The sequence below is a fragment of the Mus caroli genome, unplaced genomic scaffold (genome assembly GCF_978045245.1).
Source record: "Mus caroli unplaced genomic scaffold, Mus_caroli_1 scaffold_14, whole genome shotgun sequence".
Classification (NCBI taxonomy): Eukaryota; Metazoa; Chordata; class Mammalia; order Rodentia; family Muridae; genus Mus; species Mus caroli.
Genome location: NW_028227269.1, coordinates 26,825,260 through 26,851,931, shown reverse-complemented (window position 1 = coordinate 26,851,931; position 26,672 = coordinate 26,825,260). Strand labels below are relative to the sequence as shown.

The following is a 26,672-nucleotide window of genomic DNA, read 5'->3' as shown; positions in this document are numbered from 1 at the left end:
ATGTGACCAGGATCATTATTAGGAGATGGCTTAGTTACTAAAGTGCTGTGCACCTATGAGGACCCAAGTTTGAGCCCACATAACCTTCTTTAAAAAGTCAGGCACAGCACTGGAGAGGTGACAACTGGATGGTCCTGTGGGCTGCTGGCAACCCTAGCCAAATCAATGAGTTCAGGATCAGTAGAAGCCTTCTCAAAACTAAAGCAGTGAGTGGCATGTGATTCCAATCTCTGACTATATCCTTTCTATGTAAACCCCTGCAGTGGTTTGAATTTGCCTGGCCCATAGTGAGTAGCACTGTGAAGAGGTGGAGGCTTATTAGAGGAAGTGTATCACTGTGGGGGGGTTGGGTGCTGTGGAAGTCTACCCCTACACTCAGTATCCACCCAGTGAGAAAGAGCCAGTATCTCCTGGTTGCCTTTGGATCAAGATGCAGAACTCTCTGCTCCTTCTCCAGAACCATGTCTGCCTGCGTGCTGCTATGCTTCCTGCTATGATGATAGTGGAATGAACCTCTGAATCTGTCAGCCAGCCCCAATTAAATGTTTGCCTTTACCCTGATATAGCTGTCTCATGTGAGGCTATGCCAATGCCTGGCAAATATAGAAGTGGATGCTCACAGTCATCTATAGGATGGAACACAGGGCCCCCAATGGAGGAGCTAGAGAAAGTACCCAAGGAGTTGAAGGGGTCTGCAACCCTATAGGTAGAACAATAATATGAACTAACCAGTAACCCCAGAGCTCATGTCTCTAGCTGCATATGTAGCAGAAGATGGTCTAGTCGGCCATCATTGGGAAGAAAGGCCCCTTGGTCTTGCAAACTTTATATGCCCCAGTACAGGAAAATGCCAGGGCCAAGAAATGGGAGTAGGTGGGTAGCGGAGCAGGGTGGAGGGAGGGTATAGGGAACTTTTGGGATGGCATTTGAAATGTAAATAAAGAAAATATCTAATTTTTTAAAAGGCAAAAAAAAAAGTTTGCCTTTATAAAAGTTGCCTTGGTCACGGTGTCTCTTCACAGCAATGGAAACTTAACTATGACAGCCCCCTTCCTATCCCTGATAGTCACTGGACTTGTTCTAAGTTCTGAATTGTCTCAACTTTAGACCCTCATCCTAGTAACATGTTCAAAAGCTTCATGTGGCTAGTTAGATCACACTCAGAAGTTCTGGAATTAGGGTATGAAAATACTTTACTAAGGGCAGAATGTAGTTTTTACAAACACAGAAAAACAAGGCACTAATAACAGCCCTTTACCATCCCAGGGCTTATGCAATAAAAAGCAGAGGGGAGAGGGGAACCATTGGCAGACTAACAAGCAGCAGATAAAATTAGACAGGCATTGTACCACATTGATCCAAATGACCAAGAAGGGTCTGGAGAGAAATCTAGGGACAGCAGGTGAGTGGTCACCATCTGATACCCCTTGCACTAACCTTCAGAGATACATACTTACCATATTCCATGCAAAGATCAGCATGGGCTACCCCTAGAAAGAGTAACATGGGGAAGAAAATGCTGGAAAAAGCTGACTTAGCTGACCTGGAAATTTAGTTCTACCTAAGTTGAGGAGGTGGAGGCTGGTAACCCAGAAAACAATATGACATCCTTCTCACACTTTAGGAAAGTCTAAAGCCATAAAAACCTACTCTGATGTTTTCCTTATACGTGTTCCGGAAAACTAAGGCCACATAAAAACAAGCAATGGGGCCAGGGAGATGGCGCCCTCAGTGGTAGCGTTCCCAGCATCCACGTGGTGGCTCACAATCACCTGGAGGTCCAATTACAGGGATATGATATCTCTTTTACTTCCTTGGGCTCCAGCATGCATGTAATACACACATATACACTCAGGCACACATACAATACCCATGAAATAGATGATAGCTAGATGATAGATAGCTAGATGATAGATAGCTAGATGATAGATAGATAGATAGATAGATAGATAGATAGATAGATAGATAGATACCTCCTTCTTCTTTGACCTGTCTCCCTTTCTCTGCATGTATGTTCTCTCTCTTTCTCTTCCTTTCCCTCTTTTCTCTCTGACAGTATGCTGTTTAAATAAACTGTTTGAGCTACACTTCAGGTGATAACATAAATTTTATTGTATATTTTTTAAATTTCTGTTCTCTTTTATTGTAATGCCTAATTTTGTGGAATGGTGTTGTCCTTCCCTGTAATTTTATTTTTTATTTTGATAGGAACTCACTACAGGCAACAGAGTGCCCACAGTCTGGTCATCTCCCTTCCTCAGTGTCCCAAGTATTGGGATTATGGACATGAACTACCACACTAGATTAAATATTTAAAATTCCATTCTTGCTGTCTTCTCTCTTCTTCCCATGCAATGTTTCTAACTCCTTTTTAGCTTTAAACAAAACTCTCTCTCTCTATCTTGTTCACTCACACTCTTTCATTCTCTCGTTCTCTCTCTTGCTTTCTCTCTCACACTCATTCTCTCACACACTTTCATTCTCTCCATCACACCCTCTCACTCACTTGCTCTTCCACTCTCTCCCACACCATTTGTCATGCTTTTCTCCCACTTTCTATTCTCACTGCCTTGGCTTCCCTCCATTATTCTTTCTTTTGTCCTTAGCTGAATACACCTGCCTCGTTTCTTCCTTGCACACTTGCCATTTACTTCTGTCTCGCTCTGACATTGTCCACTAGCCTTACTCCCCTTATGCCCCTTCCATGAGGATCTAATCTCTTCTAGGTACATAGGATATTGCACCTTTGTACCCTTGTACCTTTATGGTTCTAACTACATTGGAGCTGAGAGGGTGATTGTTTTTAATTGGTAGTTACTATACTTTCAGGGTGAGTTTATCTGTCCCTTATGACTGCTTTCTAGTCTTTGGTCCTAAGGCTTATTTGGAGTTCAGGCCTCAGGCCCCTGAGCATATTGTTGAGTGTTTGGTACTGAGCCCAGAAGGGGAGAGGCTGCCATCAACTCAATCACAACCTAGTCCTACCTGAACACTGCAAATGTTTCAAATGGAAACAAAACAAACAGGACATTAGAGAGCCAGCCAATGAATACAACCAAGATGTGCAGTGTCCAGTGCAGAAACATAAGAGCTTTAGAGATCAGAAGTCAACAGCTGCACAGTAATGATTCCAAGGAGTGGACTATACATTAAACCACAGACAGTGAGTTCAAATGAATGATTAAAAGAATGTTCAAAAATCAAAAGGCACACAAACTCTTAAGCGAATCAAAAAAAAAAAAAGAATAAAAGTAAAGAGATGAATTAAATAAGGAAAACAACACAGAAAAATAAATGACAAATTAAAAAAAAAGAGAAATATAGAAAAATCAAATTGAAATTCTGGTGATGGAAAAACTTGTCACAGAGAATAGATCAAGAAAGTGAAAGACAGAACAACATAACCTGAAGACAAGAGAACTAAATTAGATCATTCAGACAACAAAAAGGAAAAACATATATAAGAAAAAACAGATAGAACATGCAAGATCTCTGGTGTGCACCTAAACTTTCTGGTTCTCAGTGGGGAGAGTGGGAGGAAGGATAAGGTAAATGCACAGAGAACACTTTCAATAAAATCATAGCTCAAAATTTCCAGGCTTACAAAAGACATGATTATCCAGGTGAAGCATTTAAAGCGTCAGGCAGACAAACAGAAAGAGTTTCCCAAAACATATTACAGTAAAACACTAAATACACAGAGGAACATGGAAAGCTGCAAGACTTCTGTACCAAGTTGCATATAAAAGCTGATTTTAAAAAGATAAATGTGTTTGAATAACAGATTTCTCAACAAAACCCTATAATCCAGGTCATAAAACCATATGCTTCAACCCCCCGACGAAGGTAACTGTCAAGCTGGAGAGCTGCATCCAGCAAAGGCACCCTTCATAACTGAAGGAGAAATAAAAGTCTTCTGCAATAAACACAAAGTTAAAAATTTGGGGGCTCCCTAAGCCAGCACTGTAAAAGATATTTGCTTAAATACTCCAACACACCAAGAGAAAGTGAAAATATTCATAAGGATACCAGAATTATAGACAAGCAACTGAAGAACAGTATTTTAAAACAACAAAATTCAAGGGAATAATGTACCATGCAATTAATAACTCTAAATGCTAATGATCCCAGTTCTCTAACCATAATGCACAAACCAGTAGACTAGATTTTTAAATAGGACCCAACTATTGTTGCCTGCATGAAATGCTCTTCATTGGCAAACAAGCAAAGCCTTAGATGAAAATGATATAAAAAGATATTTTAAAAAATGCATTCAGAAGGTAGTGGAGTAGATACCCTACCATCTTGTGAAGGAGGCTTCAAATCAGCATTAGAAAATACAGAGGTACATACTGACAGAGGATCTGCTCTATCAAGAAAACATTCTAAACAAAACACACAGACATCAGCACACCCAATTCCATAAACACCACTGAATATAAAGACAGAGAATGACCTCAACACAATGACAGTTGATGTCTTAAGTACCCCACCAAGATATGGATCATCTAGCCAAAAAGAGCAATTTAAAAAAAAATCAGAGTTTAATGACTTAGCAGTTTGGACTTAGCAGACATTTATAAAACATTCCACTCAACAGCCACAGAACACTCTCCTTGGCAGCACAAGGAACTTTCTCCAAAACAGGTCATATTTTAGGACCCAAAGAAAGTATTAATAACTACATGAGAATTTAAATACCTCCCTATATTGTATGTGACCACAATAGATTAAAACTAGAAGTCAGCAGTGAGAGAAACTCCAGGAAATACTTATGGGGAATGAAAAATATACCATTTAATAATCAGTGGGTCATTGAAGAAATCTGGCAGAGTTTTTAAATAACTCGAATCAAGAACTGAAATCACAGGATAGTAGAATCTATGGTATACAATGAAGGCAGTTATAGAAGGAATTTTATATCTGTAAATGGCCACATTTTAAAAAGAGAACTCTAAAATTAATAACCTAATGATGCATCTCAATATCAAGCTCTTATCTTAAATTCTTAGAAAAATATGGACAAGAAAACACAAAATTGGTAGACAGAAAGAAAAATGATCAAAGGAGAAGTTAACTACATGAAACAAAAAAGAATAATATAAAGAATCAATGCAACAAGGTGAGTTCTTTGAAAAGATATAAAAAATTGACCAACCCTGACCCGAGCCACTCTGTATGTCCTGCTATTTTAAAAAATCAAAAGGGGATATGTTGAAACACAGTTCAAGAAGAGAGCTATATAAGAATTCTAAGTGCTTGTGAAAAGACTCCAAGAAAACAAGACAAGAGTCTTGGGACATCCATTTCTTCAAAACACAGAAATGTTCTTGGATTGTGTTTTCATGCTCCCCCTGGGTATATAATATAGGAATGAGTTTACTTCAGTGGTTGTTATTTATATGCCTTTAGAGAAAAATATGGTTTTGTCACATGTGGCTTGTCCTTGTGATTGTACACTTGCTCATGTGAGTCTTCTCAACCGTCAGCGTATAAATTGCCTGATTCTCTGAATAAAGTTGGCTACTGCATGAGACTTTAGACTGCCTCAGTTTTAGGCTTCCTCTTTCCCAGGTTCATGCCACCAACTAGAGTGGTGAACAAATGGCACCCAGACAGGGACCTGAAGTTGGCTGTGAGATAAGGGAGTGGAGACCACTACAGAAGGAGGTCAGTGAGCAGAGTGGGGCAGAAACCAGGGAAGGCTTTGCTATGTCAAGCTTATGCATCATTTGTTTTCAGTTTTGTTTTTTATTGTTTTTTTTAAGAAGGGGAAAACACAAGTATTAAAAATCACAAATATTAGACTGCTTGCAAGTTGATTATGATTATAATTTCTGGCTTCCAGACAAAAGGAATTTTAGATGAAGAAGTATGGGGCAGAGTTTGAAAGACTGTTGAAAAGGCATATAGTCTAGGGGGAAGGATTCTCATTCCATTTTGGGCCACTTGGGCATTAATTCAATCCCTTAAAATATTTAAGGAAGGTAAGAAGGAAATTAATCATGAAGAAGAGAGGGCAAATTCCTTGAATGAATAGAAACTGGGTGAACAAACCTTAAAATTTGTAAAAGAGGCAAAAGATGAGATTTTTCTCCATTCAGGCAAAATCAAAAGTAGAGACAGCACCATCTACAACTATGTTGGTGATGCTGACGACTCCCTCAGCTCCCTTACTGGAGCCCCCCTTTAGATACACATCCTCCACTGCCTGAAAATGGTCCCAAAGCATTGGGTAAGGAATCTGATAATCTCATCTCACGTTGCCTTCATTTCCTGATGAGGATTTCAGAGAGCCTATGAAAATGCTAACTTTACAACCTAAGCAAGCACGTATGGAAGGGAGAAGGAACTCATTTCCCAGCTACTTCTCAGTCACATGAGCTGGCTTGATAGTTCCAATGCACTAATGAATCTATTTACAACTCTAGAAGGGGAGACAACAGCACTGGTCAGTCCTCCCATATTGTCTCAAGAGGCAAGAAACAAACTACAGCTGTTTGAATCCAGACTAAAAGAAGCATTTGTGGATCCCTTACTGCCTTTAAATTTACTTGTTTTCCCCCACTGAATTGTCTCCTACAGGTATTACAGCACAAGAGAATAATAAGCCTTTGGGCAGGGGGATTTATTTATAGCATAAGGACAATAAAATACTAACTGTTTACTCTTCTTGCTCAATTAGTAAATCAGAGGAGGGCTGGATGTTAACAATTATATAGATCTGATCTTTGCTGTATTATATTACCTTTAACTAGCAATCAGATTTTAAGAGCATTATAGAACTCTGTATTTTCTAACATCATTTGTAGATTACTATGGAAGGATAGGAAACAATTATCCAGCTGGTAAGCTATGGGATTCCCTCATATAAGCTGAATTTGCGATTACAAAAAAAAAAAAAAAAAGTCCAATCTTCTCACATTCCACAGGCAGATACTTATTGTATTGATGACTTATCTAATGACATTTGGGGATTCATGGACCAGACATCTATCAATCTATTGGTACGTTTTTCCTCAACCCAACAGGTAGAACTGGCTACTTTGACTCATCTGCTACAGTTAATTCATAAACGCTTAAATATTGTTTCAGATTCTGTTTCTGTTGGAGGATTATTTCCAGCAATAGAAACTAATTTTGTCTTCACATCTTATTATACCCACATTACAGCAGTAACGAGAACGACTGGTGAAAAGCCCACACATGCCCCTTGTTTATTGCTCACCCTCAGGCACACTCGAACCTCCCTGATTTCACTGTAGAAGGAAACAATCAAGCTGAGGCATTAACTTGCCCTATTTTTACTTCTCCAAGAAGAAAATTGGGAAGAGGTGTGCATCTATAATTGCAGATGGAGCCACTGAAAGGTGGGTTCCTCTCAGCTCCTCTAGCCCTGGGCCATCAAGGACACGGCTAGAGTGTGAGGAGACAGTGGAAGTCACCAGAAAGAGAGCTAACTTCCAGCTAATGGGCAAACGGAGATGGTCCACCCACCTGGGGCCCACCCACCTGCGGCCAAGTTAAGGGCCTATGCACCAAGGGAGTAGCTACTTTACTAATGACTCTCTGTTAATTACTGGACCTTGGAACCATAATAGACTCATTAATTCATCTGAAGAAGGGACTGTCTTTAATTTTTCCTTGGGATTTAAATCACTTTCTATTTACACAGGACATCAAAACATTTGTATTCCCATTAAAGGCAAATATAGGGTTACACTCTACCAATAATACTAGACATAGTTTGGATCCTGTTCTTGGTGGCAGAGTATTACACACAATGTTTTCACTGTTTTAAGGTTATTCATTATGTTTATAATTTGCTTACTTCATGCATCAAATGACAATTAGATTTATTGACAACATCTCAAATAAAAAACACTCTGAATATCCTGCTATTAAAAAGTAAAAATGAGAGGGGGATAGCAGAACACAGTTCAAGACTGGAGTTATGTGAGAATCCTGAATGCTTGTGAGAGAAACAGAATATAAATTGCCTGATTACCTGAATAAAGTTGACTATTGCATGAGTCTTTAGACCTCCTCCTTAGTTTTAGGCCCCGCTCTCCCATGTTCACACTGCCAACTAGAGTAAGAAACACCAAGCTAACTAAAATATACAGAGTGGGGATGCAAGTTAATAAAATCTGGAGATGAAATGGGGTGTATTGCAACAGGTATCAATGAAATCCAACAGATTATTTGAGCATGCTTTGAAAAACTATATGGCAATATATTGGAATAAATGGGTAATTCCTAGGCACTTATGAACTACCAAAATTAAGTAAAAGGGCTATAAATAATGTATACAGATTTACAATAAGCAATGGGATTGAAACCATAATAAAAAAAACCTTCCAACTTAAAAAGACCAACATTGAATTAGTTGCCCATTATACCCAATATTCTAAAAAATAACTCCTCCTTGAATTATTCCATAATATTTTAAGAAGAACAGTACCAAGGTCATTTTATTAATTCAACATTTCCCTAACACCAAACATGAATATAATAAAACAAGAATATAATAAAAGAGTAAGTTATAGATCAGGTTCCCTGATGAATATGGATACCAAAAATATTAATAAAATACTTGCAAACTAATTCAATAACACATTAAAAAGATCATACAAATGACCAAAGTAGTTTAATACTAGGGATATAAAGATAGTTCAACATACACAAGACAATCAATGCAATTTAGCACATAAGTAGACTCAAAGACAGAAATCACATGATTATATCAGTAGATACAGAAAAGATCTTGACAAATTTCAACATTCCTTCAAGATAAAAAAACCCTTGAAGAAATTTGTAGAATGGACACACTTCAACACAATAAATTCTGTATGCAAGAAGTTACAGCTACCATTATAAGGGAAAAAACAAAAACAACCTCTCCCAAAATCTGGAACAGGAAGAAGGAGTCCACTCTCCTGGTTCCTACTCAGCAAAGTGCTTAAACAGACTGAGCAATGAAATAAAATGGATATAAATCGGAAAGAACCCAGTCAAACTATCCCTGTTCAATCTTGTCTGCCCTGACTCGTACAATAATCAGGTAAAATGTGTTTTTCTCATTGGTGTGCATTAGCAGTCATCAAGAAGCCCCTAAGCCTGTGTAATATGTCAGGAACTAGACATGGGTAAATTAATTAGTGTTGAATATAGCCGAGGAAATGGTGATGTCTCTCTTGAAAGTTGCATTATTCAAAAGCATCTCATGACTAGGTGACCAGGGCAAGCTGTCATCTGTAAGAATATGTCTTCCATTGTCCAGTCATTCATCATCACAGTGAGTAGATGCCCACCACTGTGCAGTTGTCCATCACAATGAGAATATCCTCTAGTGTGCAGTCTCTCATCACAGTGAGGATGTCCCCCAGTGTGAGTCACTGACCACCACAATGAGGAGATGCCCATGTACAGTCGCCAATCACCACAGTGGGGAGATGTCCAACACTGCACAGTCACCTATCATCATACTGAGAGATGGCCTCCAGTGTGCAGTTACCAGTCACACTATCACCATTGTGAGCAGATACCTAATAGATGGCTATTGCTCATCCATAGTATGATAGGCACCCAATTGAGTGGGTTACCCATCACCATTGTGAGAAGATGCTCACCACTCTGGAAATACCATTGACTATCTTTATTGATTGTTTAATTTATCTTCCCAGAAAAAATGGCCTTTGAACAAAAGTCTTCCATCTTCTCATTACACTGACTTTTTAAAGTCACCTTCCTTGCTGCTAAACTTTGTCCTTCAGTTTAATTTGTTGAGAAGCAAACAGCTAGACTTGGGTCTAACAACAAGAATCTCATAGGATCAAAAACATGATGTCATCCCTCTTGTCCTCAACTCTGCCTTCCAAGTTCCCCATCATGCCCAACAAACTACCTACCTACCACCACAGGTCTCAGTATCCATCCTTGAGTCACACACACCTCACATGGATTGGACTAAACTGTATTGGGTTCTACACTTTCCTGGCATTGACATTCATGGTCATGGATTTAGAACTGATGTCTTATTATTTATACGTAATTGTTTTGTCCTCACAGAATTGGTTCATTGTGTTTCTTACTTGTGACTGCATTCCATGTCCTGTGTGTGTGTATATGTGTGTATATATGTATGTATGTATGTATGTATATGCGTGTGTATATTATATATGATGTGTGTAGTATAATGTGTGTACGTATGTGTACATATATGTGTGCATGTGTATATATGTGTGTACATGTATTATATGTGTGTAGTATAACGTGTGTATGTTTGAGTTTGTGTGCATGTACACCAAGAAGGGAAGTGAGAACTTCTTCAATTGGAGGATAGAAGTCTTAAAAGTAACACTAAAAACTGGAAAATAATGAAGCAAGTTTCAAAGTTCCAAATGGAAGTGCAGCAAGATGGCTCAGAAGATAAAGGTTCTTGCTGCCAACCCTAATGAGCTAAATTCTATCCCTAGGACCTGCATGGTGGAAAGAGAGAACTAACTTCTACAAGTTGTCCTCTGGCCTCCACATTGCAGGCTGTGGAATGCACATACACATAGATATAGACACAAATAAATGTAAATAAATGATAAATCCCAAATGTAAAATGACCCCCAGTCTAGGTGTGTCTATATATAAAGAATTAAGTTTCTAAACAGGAGAAACCCACAGTTTGCCCTGTGGAGCTGGAGCTATGGAATCTGACTCAAGGCAGAAGGGAGTGCTCCCAGCACAAAGGGTAAGGAGGACAAACCAGAACAGCAGAGGAGGAGCTAGGAAGCTTTGTCTGGTGAAATCCATTTTCCCAGCAAGAAACTGAAGAAATCCCTGCTGGGCCTGAAAGCATCAAGAGGAAAGCTGGGGCCTGGGAGTTTAGACAGCTCATGAACAAACAAAGCCTGTTGGCTCTACAGAAAGTAAATGCAAATATCACAATCCCTGAAAGGTTCCTATGGAAGCAAAACTGGACTCCCAGCATTTCCACGGACCCAGGTGTCCTAGCATGCTGCCTGCTGAGAAGTCACTGCTCAGGCACTGGAACAGAACCATAGCCCTACTCAGCCCTGTCACTGCCCGGCAGACTGCTGGCTACCCTTTCTGGGTATCAGCATACTCTCCCATACATAACACAAGGATAAAATGTACCATGTGCAGGTTTTGGAAAGAGATGCCGGGACTGCACAGAGCTCCTACAGGCAGCTCTTGCTCGTGGCACTATCTCCACAGCTACCATTTCTATTTGCACAGAATTTTAAAACAGCTAGCAGCTCTCATGGCTGAACTTTAGGCCAGCATCTGCAACAACAGAGGTGTAGGATTGACAAACATGAGAAGCAGCTACATGTGAACCTGGATAGGATAGAAAGAGGAGGCAGAGGGGCTCAAGGCTGCATAGCTGGGGAAAAGCCAAGCCAGCAGGAGCCAGCCTATGCTACAAAAAGAAAAAAGATAGGGACCCTCTGGAGGACATTGGTTGGAAGACAGAGAAGTGAACCCCAGGATGCAAAGCTAGACCAAGTGGACAGTGTGCCAAGGCTCCAAACCCTGCTTTTCATGTGTTGTGACCCAGGACACAGCACTGAATACTCTGAAGGGAGCTGAATGTTTTCCCTGCCAGCTGGGCTGAGCTGCTATCTGCTGTCTAGATAGTTGCTAGAGAACACCGAGAAGTAGCTACACACAACCAGGACATAGTTCCTTCACACCTCCATACAGACACCATAGCCCAGCCCCTCATAGAGGCCAGCTGGGCGGAACACAAAGATGCTGCTTTTGTCTGTGAGCAAGGCACCTAGGAAGCATCCTAGATCAATGGCCCCACTCACTACTACTTTTCCTTGGAGCCCCTCCACTCATTTCTCCACTCGGAGCTGGGAGCCTCATATTACCTTGGTTAGAGTGTACTCCATAGGGATATGGTCTTCAAACAAAGCCCCAAAGGCAGGATCCCTGCTGCACAGTTCCACAACATGACCTTTGCCGAGGGCCTGGCCATCCCACACCTGATTTCCCAACAGTGCTTCTTAAAGGGCAAAGAGAATTCAGTGCTAGAGAAGCCTGGCTTCCTCTACTTAGTCTGTGGACCTTGAAGGGTGTTTCTGTCTTCCTGGATCACTGCACAGGCCCACCATCAGTGGGCTGTCAGCATAAGCATGAGCTATTTCCCCCTCACTTATAATAACCTCATTCTACTATCTTCTTCCTGAAGTAGTTATGGCGTAATGATGTCATGTATTTAAGCTTGATAAACATAATTACTATCAACATTTAATTGATTCTTGATTACAATCAATTATATTTCTGAAACAATCAAGCATCCTACAATTAAAAATAATTGGTTCATTAGCACACGCCCTTACTTGACAATTACACAAATGCATTATTTATGTAATTAGACACATTTACAGTTCATTATTCCACATTTTATGCTATTGTTACAAAGCTTCTAAACTCTTCAACTTACTTTTCAAACCTCCTTTGGCTAATACTGAGAGGGAACAGTAAGTTGCTCCAAACAGATCCAGTAAAAAAGGGAAGTTACCTACCGCAACACAAGCTATAAATCAGAAGCCTGAATAGTACATTGGTTCCAAAATAATAATTAACCAATTTATCACCCTTATTTTCAGAGGAAGACGTGAGGACCCATATTTGTGTGCATCCAATTGTGTGCTTTACAAGTTAAGCTGATCTTGATTGAGGTGAAAATATTCATAGAGTTGAACAGGAATGTTAAAAAAGCAAGCAATCATGGGACCCATGAGAGGTAGCTCTGATTCAAATGGTACAAAGTCTGTGTATGACTCTCCTCACCTCCACTGTCTAACAGAAAGGCTTAGCCTATTAAATGACCACTCAGTAGTTTTAAAAAACCAAAGCTTAATGGCTGGCTGCTCTCCTTAGTCCTTCTGACACCTGTTTGCCCCTCACTCTCAGAATGCCGGCGTTTCCTTCCAAGGCACATATTTCCTACTTCAGTGGAGCATCCTGTCTAATGGTGACACTGGTGTCTCCCTCCATGGCTCCCAGGACTAATCTTTCCCAATCGTGGCATGACCTGTGCAGCTTCCTTGTTCCCCTCAGACACAAGAGACCAGAAATCAGAACTCATCAATCCAGGCTGGAGCTGAGAATGGAGACCAGAGCCAGGAGCAAACCTGAGCCTGAGTAGCTCCATGAAAGAGAGGGAGCATCCCACTCATAGACTAGATGTGCTGGAGCTGATGAGGCAAGAGCTAAGGGCCTAGCCAAAGCTGGGGAAGCTGGGGTCTCCTCCAGGATCTCAGTGCCCAGGAACCAGGGCAGAGACGGAACTGGATCCAGACTTCCTCAGCAGGTGCATAGGAGGTGAGTAAGGAGGTAACAGTTCTGTGCAAGGACTTCTTAAGCAGGGCACGATGCCACACATTTTGAGCACAGCAGGATGTCACACTGTGTGCAGAAAGCCCGCTGCATCAGTCAGTGTACCCACCTCTCTGTGGAGCTGAGGCCAAAACCACACTGAAGGAAAGGTCTGGTAGAGAACCAAAGTGTAGAAGAGAAAAAGAAACAGAAGGAGAAAGAGAGAAAGGGAGGGAGGGAGGGAGGGAAGGAAGGAGGGAGGGAAGGAGGAGAAGAAAGGAGACCTGAAGCCAATGAAGAATACCTACATTGGTCAATCTATGCTTTCACCTCCACACACAGCAAGATGTTTGAAGATCATGAACAGTCTAAGTAAGTGAATCTTTTGAGAGAGAAATGGATTTGGCAGCCAGACAATGGCCTCCCCAGAAGTTTCCTTCCAAGGAGAGAGGATGTCCTATGGCAGCAAAACCATCTAACAAGATGGGGGATCTGAGGAAAAGGAGCAACAGACCTAACTGTGAACTCCAGAGAAACTGGAAATTCATATCCCTGTTGCAAACGTGAAGACTGAATTAATTTTCCTGAAAGCATGACAGAGAAACATCAGAGAGGTGTGAAGGAAGACCCGGGATACCGAGGGCTACCCAGAACATTCCGCAGTGAGCCACACCAAGAACAAAGAAGTGAGCTGATGAAATGTTTTAGAGAAAAGCACAAAACATTAGACTAAGCACACAAAACCCCTGAAGGTATAAGAAGTCGTCTCATACTTAACATACTCTATGGTGAAATGTCACTGTTTCAGGGATAATAATGATCCAGCCATCACTGGAATGCTGGGTCGCTGCAAACATGCATAAAATATTAATACAGAAAGATCTGCATCGTATATTAGGAAGCCATGGGCAGCACTCAGGGTACAGGGTGTCAGTTATGAAACAGTGAGAATGAGTGTGGCACGTTGGCTGAGAGATGCAGAAAAGCCTTCTGGGAGGATGCATGGGGAAGCAAGCCCTCAGACTCTGAGGTGCGAGCTGAAGCAGGACAGGATGAAAGAGACATTTCATCCATCACTTATTCTTAAAATATTAACTATCCGAAAGTCATCCATTTCAAAATTACATTAAATAACAATTGTTGCAGCAACAAAATCCATTTTCCTTTTGGCTCAGGAGCTTACCTGAGTGCTCTGTTCAGGGCCACTGTCACCTCATGCTGGGACATACCACCATCTGCAGCGACAGTGGCTGCAGCGAGACAGAGAGGAGGAACAGGATTAGGGTGAAGCACAGGACCAGGAAGTGGCACTGTCACAGAAACAAGCCTGGTTGCTGGGGGTGGGGGTGCATTGCTTGGGGTGGGTGTAAGTGTATTGCTAGGGAGTTAGGGTAGGGTTTTCACTGAGAGGACTGGAAATCAGTGGGTATTAATTACAATGTAGGGGGTGAGGCCAGAGTCCTGTGGGTGCTAAGCTACACCCACACTAGGCACAAGTGAACATCAGGAAGCCTCCATTCCAGGCTCATCAAAATTTAAGAAAATATGAATAGCTTTTCTGCAGGAAGTCATAAAATACATTGAATGTGTTTAAAAAAATCAAAAAATAAGGTGTATGCTAAAGGAAGCATTTTAATGTGGAAAAATGAAAGAATAGAGACATCCCTTGACAGACAATAATGGAGAATCCATTGTCACTAGATGTACATGCATGCATGCACACACCACATACCACATATACACACATATATAGTGTACACACCACATTGAGGTCCTCAAGACCCACCTGAAAGGACACTGGATAGAAATTGGAATCCAAATGAAGAAATAAGAAATGACAGCAAAAGTAACCACGATGATAAAAACAGACGCAGAGTGTGTATAGTCTGTTCTTAGCTCTTCTCTAATTTGAAATCAAGGACCGAATAAATAAGTACTGTGAAACTGCACCAACAGGCTTTCATACTAAGGATATGATTTACAGAGGGCTGCAGAGATGGCTGAAGAGTAGATAAAGCACTGGTCGTCGAAGGGTGAGGACCTGAGTCAGATTCCCAGAGCCATCTGAGGCTGGTTGCAGAGGTACAACCTCTAATCCCAGTGCTCTTATGGAGAGACGGGAGGTGGGCACAGTAGAATCCACAGAAGATCTCAAGCCAAACAGCCTGGCATACTCAACAACAAGCAACAAAAGCCATGTCTCAAAGAAGGTGGAAAGTGAAGACCTGGGGTTATCTACAAGACCTTCCACCCAAAATTTGTCCTGCCTACAAGATGTACAGAGATAAAGATGAAGCAGAGATCGAGGGGACACAATCCCCTTCAGACCCATCCCATGGCAGAGAGCCAACCCCTGACACTGCTAATGATACTCTGCTATGTTTGCAGACAGTAGCCTAGCATAACTGTCCTGTGAGAGGCTTCATCCAGCAGCTGGCTGAAACAAATTCAGACACCCACAGCCAAACCTTAGGTGGAGCTCGGGAAGTCTTGTGGAAGAGTGAGAGAAAGGATTGATGAAGACTGAGAGGTCAAGGACACATCAAGAAGACCTACAGAGTCAACTAATCTGGGCCCATAGGAACTCACAGACACTGAACCACCAACCAAAAAGTATGCATGGGCAGGACCTAGGCCCCCTACACATATGTAGCAGATGTGCACCTTGGTTTTCATATGGGTCCCCCTAATAACTGGAGCAGGGGTCAACTCTGACTCTGTTGCCTGCCTGTGGACCCCTTACCCCTAGCTGGGCTGCTTTGTCTGACCTCAGTGGGAGAGGATGCACCTAGTCCAGCTGTGACTTGATGTGCCAGGGTGGGGTGGTACCCGTGGCAGGGGGATTCCCTTCTCAGAGGGGAAGAAGGGGGGATGGGGGAAGGCATGATATGAGGGTGAGACTGGGAGGAGAGGGGGGCTATGATTGGGATATAAAGCAAAGAAAGAAGAGAAAGAAAGAAAGAAAGAAAGAAAGAAAGAAAGAAAGAAAGAAAGAAAGGAAAAGAGAAGAGAAGAGAAGAGAAGAGAAGAGAAGAGAAGAGAAGAGAAGAGAAGAGAAGAGAAGAGAAGAGAAGAGAAGAGAAGAGAAGAGAAGAGAAGAAGGAAGAGCAAGCTGATGTTGTCTTCTGACCTCCTGGTGCACACATGGCACACAGATGCCTGTACTGATATGTATCCACAAACACACACACACATACATACATAAGCCTATACACACACAACCATAAACACATATACACACATAAAACAATACACACACACAGAAGAGAGAGAACATGAGAAATAGAAAGTTTTTAAATATTTAACTTACAAAATAACAGCACAGAAGAAGGGAATTTGAATATTATGTAGCAACAAAAAAATTTGTATACTAATGAAGTTAATTTTCATCAGTATGACACTAATAACTAAAAATACAGCTTATATAATATATACAAATATCCATAGAAAATTTAAAACATAAGCATGTCCTCCAATTGGTAAATGGATAAATATTGTATGTCCATACAATGGAATATTATTTGGCAATGAAAAGGGATGAAGAACAAAAAAGGGCATGAAGTTGGAGGGCCAGGGAGTTAGGGATGCTCTAAAAGGCATTAGAGCAGAGGTTCTCAACTTTCCTAAGAGCACAGTTCCTCATGTTGCAGTGATGCCTAACCATAAAATGATTTTTGTTGCTACCTTATAACTGTAATTTTGCTACTCTTACAAGTCATAATGTCAAATATGTTTTTCTTATTTGTCTTTAGGCAATCTCTGGAAAAGGGTCATTCAACCCTCCAAAGGGGTCACAGCTGAAAACTGGGCGGGGGAGGGGAAGGAGTGGAGGTTAAACATGGTCAAAGTAAAATACATTGACAAAGTTCCCAAAGAATAAAAATATGTCTAAGGAAATGAAGTATTGATAAAAACTACAACATGGATGAAGCTTAAAACACTGCAAACTCTAAAAAAGCAGCTGCAAAGGGTCGTTTATTGATTATTCCATTTATATGGAATGCCCAGAATAGTTAAAACCATGGGAAAAGAATGTAGACTGGTCACTAACAGTAGGTGGGAGAAGAAGGCAGTAAGAAGTCCTGTGTCCTTTCTGAAATTCACAAAAAAAAAAGTATATTCAAAAATCCTTGGTGATGGCTGTGCAGCCCTGAATACACACACACACACACACACACACATATGCACACACACATACACACACACACACACACACATATGCACACACACACATACACACACACACATATGCACACACACACATACACACACACATACACACACACACATATGCACACACACACATACACACACACACACACACACATGCACACACATCCTTTACAGAGTAAATTATATAGCATATAACTTTAATCTCAATAAAGCTGTTTCTTAAAATCACGCACCACAACTCATGCTTATAGCTCCAGCACCCAGGAGGTGGAGACAAGAGGGTCAGGAGTTTAAGACCAGCCTCAGCTACACAGCAAGTTCATGGCCATCCTAGGCTACATAAAATCTTATCTCAAGGGGAAAAAAAAAAAAAGAGAACAAAGAAAGTTGTTGCTTAGGTAAAAGAGAGTGTGTGTGCATTCTAAACAATTGAAGTGTCAATTAATGAGATATCAAATTAAAGAGATAGAGAGATAGTTCAGCAGATAAGAGCACTTGTTTTTCAGAGGAGGTGGCTCAGTTCTCGCCACACACAGAGTGGTTCACAACTATTTCTAACTCTAGTTTCTAGGAATCCAATGCCCTCTCTAGCCTCTGTGGGCACTTCCTACACATGGTACATAGACATACATGTAGGCAAACACTCATATACCTGAAAATTAAAACAGTACATCTTTAAGGTATTAAATTGATAGAAAACTGGATGAGGCTTCACTCAGAAGTAACCTAAGAGACCACTGACACCTCTTAGGGTTAGCGGCATCTTTGGAGATATCAGGAGATGCTAATAACACAGCAGGAAAACCTGAAAATTTATAATGAAGGGAAGATGGGAAGCCAGACCACAAGACAAGAGAGAACAGATAGCCTTAGTGCTGGACAGAAGATGACAACTACACAAAGTCACACACGAAGATGCCAAGGTCAACAGAAAAGAGGTGCTGCTATCACACTAGAAGACAGACTGGAAGAGTTCCTCCCTTAAAAGACAAAACAAATTAAAAAAAAAAACATAAATTACAAAATGTAATGGACCCCTACCACAACAGTAAAGATTGGTAACAAGATTCAAACATCTAAATAGAACATTGGTGAGACTTAACTCTGAGCTTATGCTTCTTTCAAAACTCCAGTCAGTGCTGAATACTTATCCCTAAGTGGGTCGTCTACACCACCCGCTCTAAGGCTCATGGATCATCACAGAGGTTGTGGAAAGGATGGAGAGCCAGAGGAAGGGTTGGAGTATTGAAGACTGTGGTCTTCTGGGTATGGCATGGCACTGCACTCTTAAAACTCAACAGCAGCTGTGATTACTGGCAAAAGACTTGTGTAAATCTGGGGTTGCTCGTGTTCTGTCACAGAGGGGACAGATCTTGTGAGACCCCCACAACCTGAGAATTTACATGCAGTTCATGGTTGCCAGGAGAGAGGGAGGGAGACAATTTGTTCAGTGGTGTGGCCAGTGGTAAGGTGGCCAGTGCTCCTATGAGTAAGCACTCACTCATGCCCCTAGAAGCAGCATCAACTATATTCATTGGATCACACACAAAGTAAAAGGGAGGCTTGGGAACAAAGAGGGGACCAACGGCAGGACAAGAGGTAGTGATGGGTTGCATATAATCAAAATGTATCATGCATACATTATATGTGTGTATAAAATAGTCATTATAAAGTCAGTTGTAAGAGATGCAAAAAACAAGCAAGCAGACAAACAAACAAAAAAACAGCACTTAAAAAAAAGCCCAACCAGGGAAACAACACTTCCATTTGACAAATAATTATCAGTCTGGCCTCAGTTTCCCTTCTACTACTTCAAAGACCTGAAAACAAGGAGAAAGTATCAGAGCTAAAAGGTGAGAGGAGTCTGGTGAGGATCCAGTATTGATGGTATAGCAGGAGCCAGAGGCTTCGACCCTGGCCAATGACTCTGCAAGTAAAGTTGTTTGGGCAAAAGGGTATTCTGTGTGGCATACTATGACACACCTCAGCTTCCAAGGTGAGATTTGTTTTGTTTTGTTTTGTTTTGTTTTCGGGGATGTCGCAAAGGTGAAGGGTGGGGAGGGGAGATGAGTGGAATTGTGGTACATGATATAAAATTCACAAAGAACCAATAAAAAGTCTTTTTAAAAAGAAAAGAAGTTTTGTGTGGGTATGGCTCTCACCTATAATCCCAACACTCAGGAGATTTGAGGCAGGAAGATAGTTGCCAGTTGATGGCCAGCCTGGGCTACACCTAAAAGCAAGAAGTATGTGGACAGCCTCAAAAGCTCTATACCTGGCTGAGATTTCAGAATTGGCAATCTCATCTCTGTCTTCAACATGAATGAAAACCCTTAAAGAGAAAAAGCGGTATTAAAACCACTTGATCAAACAAACCTAAGTACTCATCAATTAGATAGTTTGGACGTGGAATCTTGGATGATAACACGATGACACACTTCCCATGAAGAAGTAGAAGCCTTCATGACAATATGATGTGGAAATGGTAGAGCCAAAGGAAAAGGTGAAAGAAAATAAATGTACCAATTTCCTCAATTTAGATAGAAAAAAATCAATACATATGTTTCATTCTTGATGCAGGCATCCAGACAATGTATGCTTTCTCTTCTCTAGGAAAATGAGTCACCATAATTGAATCAATAAGCAATAAACAAAAAGCCATGTATGGAATTGGGAATGGCATTCAAGAATTAATGCTCTCAAGTTCCCAGCATTTGGGGGCTGGTTTTCAAACTGTCACGGAACAAGTAATGTCTGTGCTGCATTTCCAAAGAATGCATGAAGAAGGACAGCTCCTGGATCCTGTATTCCCCAAGCTGCGATAACCTAGAGACCTGGGTAAGGATGGATGAAAAGATATATGAGCCAAGTTTGATGGCTATAGATGCTGACACTGCATATGGAATTATAACACACATGGAATTCTGTGCTTAGCCATCTCAAGGAAAATACGCACACTGGAACAAGGCAAACCCAACCCCAGAAGGAATAGAATGCTTTGGGGATGAGAAGGCAAAATCGTCTCATGTGCTGGGAAGGCATTGATAGACACTTGCCCATAAAGAGGCACTTCTCAGCATGGTGAAGTACATACTTAAACCACCAAGCCAGCAGCCAAGGTTTAAACACAACTGCCTGGTGGTAAATCCAATGTCATTGTCACTGGAAATCTTAGGGGAGCAGGAAGCATTGTGTTTAGCCAGCATCCTTTGAGCTCATTGAGGTAAAAAGACGGGGATGGATGAACAAATGGATTGATGCATTTGTAGATCCATATAGCTACATAACTGTATATGTAATTATTGGGAAAGAGGGGAAATTGACATTTCTCAAACATAAAATATTACCTACTTGGAAGAGAAAAACAATCTTAAAATACATCTTTAAAAGGTTTTCCTTATTCCCTTTATCTTTTGAGGTTATAATTATATAATTACCCTTCTTCCCCACTCCTCCCTCCAAAACCTTCCCATGCACTGCTCCTTACTTTCTCTGAAGTCCATGGCCTTCTGTTTCATTAATTGTTATTACGTGCATATAGAAAACACTTACTTTTAAAATCCACTAATATAAATTTGAAAAGGCACACTCCCCCTGGGAGCCAACCTTAACAGTCAGCAGTGAAAGAGAGACTGTTCGGATCAGTCATACTGTCTGTGGAGGTTGACCTTAGAAGACACTGTCAGGCTCTGGTTCTAAGAACCAGGTCCTCACAGGACTTGCAACAAGAGAACTCAGCAAAGGGGGACCACAGTGTCCACACCAACAGATCACTGTAAAGGAGATGTGTGCTCCTGCCAAACTAATTTATGAATTCGAAACAACACAGGCAATGCTTTAATATAATTTTTTTAAGTGAAATTGACCACAAAGGCCATCTCAAAGAACAAAGAGCACAGACAAGGGAATTTAGAAAGAACAGAAGCATGTGACATGCTTCCTGCTGAAATAAAGCTGCTACTTGGAAAGTAGGGGAAGATAACCAGGAAAAACACACAGCACAATTCTAGGTCAGGATAGAGCCCTGGATGTAGCTGGAGGTCTAGGAGCCATGGGCACAAGGCAAGCTGTGGCACTTGATCTGAGAAGGTACCCACAGTGCCCATGGTTCTTACCCCACAGTGTCTGTGTGATGGCCTGCTGGCTTCTTGTCATCTCTTGCTTGGCCAGTAGAGAAAAATGGAAATAAACTATGTCATACAGGGATATAAGAAGGATAAATGGGCGCTACATGTAAGGCCCTTTTAATAGGCCTGGACACAGACTAGCCTGTAGAGGACATTAAATAAAACAGATGCATGTGGGTATTATGGCTCATACATATAATCCCAGCCCTTAGGAAGCTAAGGAATTAGGAGGATAGCTGGAAGTTCCAGGCCAGCCTTGACTACAGAGTGATAGCCTGTCTCAAAATTAATCAACTAGGTGAAGTAACCCAATCACAAAAGAACACACATGGTATGCACTCACTGATAAGTGGATATTAGCCCAGAAGCTCGGAATACCTAAGATACAATTCACAGACCACAGAAGAAGGAAAATCAAAGTGTGGATACTTCAGTCGTTCTTAGAAGGGGGAACAAAATACCCAGGGCAGGAGATACAGAGACAAAGTGTGAGCAGAGACTTAAGGAAAGGCCATCCAGAGCCTGCTCTATCCGGGGATCCATCCCATATACAGTCACCAAACCCAGACACTATTGTGGATGCCAACAAGTGCTTGCTGACAGGAGCCTGATATAACTGTCTCCTGAGAGGCTCTGCCAGAGCCTGACAAACACAGAGGTGGATGCTCTCAGCCAGCCATTGGACTGAGCACGGGGTACCCAATAGAGGAGTTAGAGAAAGAACTGAAGGAGCTGAAGGGGTTTGCAGCCCCAAAGGAGAACAACAATATCAACCAACCAGACCTTCAGAACTCCCAGGGACTAAACCACCAACCAAGAAGCACACATGGAAGGACCCATAACTCCAGTTGAATATGTAACAGAGGATGACCTTTTTGGTCATCAATAGGAGGAGAGGCCCTTGGTCCTGTGAGGGCTCGATGCCCCAGTATAGGGGAATGCCAGGACCAGGAATTGGAATTGGGTGGGTTGGTGAGCTGGTGGGGAGGGAGGGGGGTTTTGGAGGGGAAACCATGGAAGGAGATAACATTTGAAATGTAAATAAAGAAAAGATCTAATAAAAAATTAGTCAATTAGCTAAAACAGGTACATTACATTTCATTTAAAATTTTAATTAATTGGGAGGACATCTAACAAGCTGTGTGTGCTTGGCCACACACCCACTGATGGGATGAAGGACTTCAAAGGGCTATCACAAAACATAACTTCTAAGTAATGGTCAGAGAGGATAGGGAGGCATAGTCCTAGGTGAATGGTGTGTGTTTTAATGCAACAGAAAGGAGATGAAGCAATATCAAGTATGAAATGCTGGAAAATTGGGAGAATCAGCACTTTTTAATTTCTTATTTTTACACTCTATGTGATCATGTGTACGCCTGAGTGCATGTTGTTGCACCCAAGTCGTCTGCAAAAGCATTAAGTGCCCCTAACCACTGAGCCATCTTTCTAGGAAGCATCAGCACTCCTTAAAGCAGAGACTTCAGAAAGACAATGAGAGAGCCCTGCTCCTGGCACTCAAGTGCTCAAGTAAGTGTGTGTGTGTGTGTGTGTGTGAGAGAGAGAGAGAGAGAGAGAGAGAGAGAGAGAGAGAGAGAGAGAGAGAGAGAGAGTTCATCCCAATGTACATGTGTGCAGCTGAAACATAGACATGCACAGAGAGGCCAGAGGCCAACCTCATATGTGTTTCCCCAGGCTCTATCCACTTTGTTTATTTGCCAATTAAGTTAGGCTGACTGGCCAACAAGCCCCGGGGGTCCACATGTCTCCACCTCTCCAGTACGGACATGATACGAGTCTGACAACACAGATTTTCACAGGGGTTCCAGAGGCGGAACTCCCTCACACTTACACAGTAATCACTTCACCAACTGAGATACCCCCGAGGCCCCATAATTATGTTGAACCTGATAGGGGATAGAGGGGAAAGCACCTATCTAAAAGATAAAATAGGCAGGTTAAAGACAAAAGGAACTTCTAGCATGAGATTAGGGTTACCTGCATTCTCTGGGTTTTGTCTTACAGGAACCTACAGAAAAGCCAAGCAAACTGACACACCATTAGAGAAATGTCTTTTTTTTTTTTTTTTTGGTATTAAAAATATACCATTTCTACAGAACAGCATCTGCTTGCTTCCATGACTGACCGTATGTTCTCTGCAAGAAGAGTGGCCAGGGGGGAGAGGGGGCAGGAGATGCACACAGGTACTGGTGAACTGGGAACGCCACTCCACTTGCCTCTGTGTGTGCCACAGCTTCAAAGACAGCTGCAATGGGATCAAATCAAACAGCACAGCGGCACCACGGGAAGCCCTGCCCCCACTGTACCGCTAGCTTACTGCTATCATTTGCAGGAAATATGAGGCACTAAAACTCTGACACCACGTCCCTTAGAAAAAAAATTGCAACGGGAAGAAGGAACGGCACAACATGAATCCAGCCTCTCAAATGGGTCGGCCAAGCCTTGACAATTGATCTAGTGCGCCATGATTTATCCCAGGGAGACACTGACCCTCGAGTCAAGTAGAGCCCCAGACAATCTAAGAGTGCCATGCGGGCTGCATTACGCAGCTAGCACCACAGAGGCAGAGTGTGCCCTTGGCAAGGACTCGAAGACGAGTGGAGATGGCTTGCCACAGCCGCTGTCACAATGTCTATCTATCAGTAAAACAAAGGAGTAGGAAGAGCAGGATTCTGGTGCCTTCTGCACACTGAGCTACCTGCAGCTCTGACACTGCTGTACACCCCATGTAGTAGTTTCCCCGACACCCAGTGGTACCCATCAAGTAGTCCCCGGGAAAAGAAACAATGCCCTTGTCCTCGTTGCACAGAAAAGGACAGGAAATCTCCTCAGCTGACAACTTGCTTCAGGGACTGTATCACAGTGTCTAGGCTCAGTAATTTGCATCTACAGAGCCAGCCAGAACCTAGGGTCCTAGCAGAAAGGGCCATGCACCTTGGGTGACCTCCAGTCACCCATGAAGGTGACTACTGACCACACATGCCCTGACTAGCCCTTTGGACTTGCTAGACATCTCCACCATTCAATGGGCTCCTGGGTTCTTAAGGGCTCTATTGATGTCTGTTATGGTATCGGTAATTCAGAGCATGGAAATGAGTCAGCAGAGTTGTGGGACTCCATGCCACACACTGAACATAAAACATGGGGGTCCTGTGTTTCATTGTGCCAGGCACCATCCTCATGGGTGAAGAGGTGTTCTTAATGGCACATGGGGAACCAGAGAAGAAAGGGCAATGTGCCCTAATGGCGGGAACAGCTTGAGAGCAGAGGACCCAAGCTCTTCTCGACTCTTCCACTCTCTACTTATCAGTGGATCCCGACAAGCTCGCATCGTTTATCTTTTCTGATTTCCTTGCATAAAATGTGGCTGTGACTACCTGCTCAGCCCCCTCTGCCTCTTCTCACACAGGAGGTGGTGCCAGCTGGAGAGGAAAGTTGCTGATTGTATGTAGACCAGGGCTCTGACTGTCAGGGCAGACATGGTGGATGGCTTGGGATGTTCTTCACAAAGTGAAGGATGCCGAGCGTGGTGGTACATGCCTTTAATCCCAGAACTCGGGAGACAGAGGCAGGCAGATTTCTGAGTTCGAGGCCAGCCTGGTCTACAGAGTGAGTTCCAGGACAGCCAGGGCTATAAAGAGAAATCCTGTCTCAAAAAAAAAGAAAGAAAGGAAGGAAGGAAGGAAGGAAGGAAGGAAGGAAGGAAGGAAGGAAGGAAGGAAGAAAGGAAGGAAGGAAGAAAGAAAGAGAAAGAAAGTGAAGGATGCTTCCGGAAATCTGACGCTCTGTTGAGCTGAGTTGAAAGCAACCCCACCAGAGCAGGTAGCACAGGAAACAGGGTGACCACCTCGAGGCCCCTGTGGAAAGACAGCCTGCTCCCATCTCTGTCCCTTTGCTATTCAAATCTACAAGTTAACCATTCTGTAAACTGCATAGTACGGCCTGGCCTCCTCATTGGATTATGGGAAAGTGGACCTGATGAAGAAGAGACCTGAAGAGGCTGAAGGAAGAACTGTTTTTCTAGAGAACTCCACTGACCCCTACCCCCCCCCCCCACACACACACACCAGGCAGCTCACAAGACAGATCAGCAGAGCCCCAAGCACCACCTTGCACTGCTGTCTGTGGCCAGGATTTACCAGAAGCGGTTGTCTCCTCCTTTATGACAGAAACAGTGCCAGAAGCTGCAGTCGTAGCTCAGTGTGGCCCTGAGGCTGCTGCAGAGTGTCACGCTTGTGCCACCATTCCAGATGGCTAACAGACGTGGCCTCCACAGGCAGGGGCCAGCTTACCAAACTACCCCAACATCCTGAACAAAGTGCACTGGGCTTCCTCCCAGGATGGAGCCGAGGGCTGCTGGGTCATAAAGCCATCCTCAGACACAGCAGCTCTGTCATAGTCAGGGACACTTACAGGGAGGGGAAACAGCTTCACAAAGAAGTGTGCCAGCCACTGCTGATCTTTGTCCATCTCTGTGACAGATGCTGAAGTGCCAGCTAGTCAAAACGATGCTTTGGGGCTGACAGCTGCCACTGTGTCCATTACTGCTATCCCATACACGTGTGAGCACATTCACACAGACATGTGCATAGCACGGAATGTGTACACTCTGTACCCCATCTTCTCTAGGCATTCTCTTTAGAGCCCATGTTTCTTCTGAACTGTGGTCACTTTACTTCTGGAAGGCGACGGCCCTCCCTACAGAATGAGCTTCCTATCTGTTGGCATCTACCGGACAGGCATCTCTCCCAGGAGGAAGAGTACTGGTTCCAAGGAGTGGTACTACGTGCTGCTCGGAAAGTCTAAACCATCTGCTCGCCTCTCATCCACAGAGACTGTATGGGCTGCCAGATGTTACACTGTCCCTGAATGTCCTCCTTGCTGAACAGCCACAGGCAGAACCAGAGAAGAGATGCCCTGTAGAGTTGAAAGGCTAGTGGCATGGAGCAGCACCCACAATGGAGATACCCAGGTGCAGCTCAGAGCCAGGCCTGCTGGGCAGTTCTC

At 42.5% G+C, this 26,672-nt stretch overlaps 1 long non-coding RNA gene across 1 annotated transcript in view; it reads right to left on the bottom strand.

The window, feature by feature from the left end:
• The window catches only part of LOC110306404 (uncharacterized), a 104,871-nt gene extending 78,910 nt beyond the window's left edge, over window positions 1-25,961 (bottom strand). Inside the window, exon 1 of the long non-coding RNA XR_002379259.3 lies at window positions 25,805-25,961. This is a non-coding gene — a long non-coding RNA (uncharacterized LOC110306404). The remainder of the gene's footprint in view (window positions 1-25,804) is intronic.
• Between the last annotated feature and the right edge of the window lie 711 nt (window positions 25,962-26,672).